Genomic DNA, 1,949 nt, shown 5'->3' with positions numbered 1-1,949 from the left:
TTTTTTTTTAAACACAAATTGACATTATTTATCTATGTTGTATTTTCATTTATTTTGTTAAATATTTCCCAATTACATTTTAATTTGGTTCCTCTGAATTTGATACTTGTTTAGTGAACAAAAAGGAAAATATCAATCCTGAGGCTTAAGGAAAGCATCATGGAGGAGATGACATTTGAGTTGGACTTTTAAGTGGGAAGGGACCAAAAAAGGTAAGGTGGTATGAGAAAGGCCTTGAAGACTAGGCTTAAGGAGTTTGAACATAAAATAGTTAACAAATCTTGAGGAAGCAGCATTGTATAATGGGATGAATGAGTGAGAGTAGGAATTTAGATTCCAGTCCTTCCCCTACTACTAAATAGCTTTGTGAATTTGGGCAAATTCCTCCATGGACCTCAATCTCTTCATCAATGACAATGGTATCTTGTATTTATACATGTAATAATATACATATATAATATAGTATATAATAGCTTGTTTTTCCACTCACGCTATCTGATTTGATCCTCCCAAGAATTATGAGGTAGGTAGCATAGTGCCAGCAAACTGTCTAGCACATAGTAGGAGCTTAAAATTGCTATAGAATTGGATTATCCCAGTTTTACGGATGAGAAAACTGAATCCCAAAGAGACTTAGTTACTTTCCCCAAATCACATAGCTAGTAAGTGACAGAACCAAGAAATGTAGCCAGGTCTTTTGACTCCAAACACAGTAATGTCACTTTCTCTCTAGTTGATAGATAGATAGATAGATAGATAGATAGATAGATAGATAGATAGATAGATAGATAGATAGATAGATAGATAGATGATAGTTACTATATATATAGTTAGTAACTATATATAGCAACTATACTATACATAGAGTATAGTTACTATAAATAGTACAGTTGCTATATACATGTGTATGTGTGTGTATATATGTGTGTATGTGTGTATTATGTTTATATAGTATGTGTGTGTGTGTGTAGTAGTAGTAGTAATAGTAGTAGTAGTAGTAGTAGTGGTAGTAGTAGTAGTTAGTAGCTATACTCTTCTGAGGATTTGACCGGATAATCTCTGAGACAGAGGTTCCCCAAACAGTAGGTGAAGAATCCACCCTCATACCCCAAGTCAGTGCAACCATATGCATACATTGTCATTTTTTCCTTAATTTAGCTCCAACAAAAAATGCAGTGTGACTCATTATAATAAATCAGCAAACATTCCTTCTGGAGGACAGCTGACAATTATGTGGTGATTTAAAGTTTGCAAGACATTTGTAAAACATTACTCTTTCTATCCTCAACAACAGTCCTGTAGGGGAAGTAATATAAATATTATCATACTCATTTCACAGAATTGAACACGCAGGGCTAGAGAGGTGAAGTAGTGTTAGGAGGTCTGATTCTCTTCTGACTGCAAGCCCAGCATTCTTTCTGCTGTGTCTCCTATGTGCACTGCCATCTCTTAAATGTATGCAGATGCTATTGTGATGAATAGGATACAACAGCATTCATGAGTGCAAAGTAGCTTTTGGTCTTCATTTCTTTTATCAGCTAATGGATATTAATAGTACATCTATCATATAGGGGTCCTAATTTTTTTTTTTTTTTGGACATTAAGAAAAGGTCTTCACATTTGTAAAGGTTTGGAACCATTGTTCTTATTTCCCTTTCAATTCTTAAAAAAGGCCTCATTTCCCAGTGGAGTTATAAAGAATAGTCCTACAAAGTGTGAAAGGCTAATAAATGTGGAAAATACCAACTTTTGGCTGAAAAATTGCAAGTCTGCTTCCCAGCTGAGATTAGGTTTGGGAACAAACTCCTTTTGAAAGAACTTGGAAAGAAAAGAAATAGGGCATTTGTTTACTTGGAAAGAGCCATCCTTGTAACCACTTTGAAACATTTAGAGATTCTAGGAATCTGAACAGCAGGGACACCAAGTCACAAAGAAATGAATGTGAGTGG

This window comes from Dromiciops gliroides, chromosome 4 (genome assembly GCF_019393635.1).
Source record: "Dromiciops gliroides isolate mDroGli1 chromosome 4, mDroGli1.pri, whole genome shotgun sequence".
NCBI lineage: Eukaryota > Metazoa > Chordata > Mammalia > Microbiotheria > Microbiotheriidae > Dromiciops > Dromiciops gliroides.
This window is presented reverse-complemented; position numbering follows the sequence as displayed.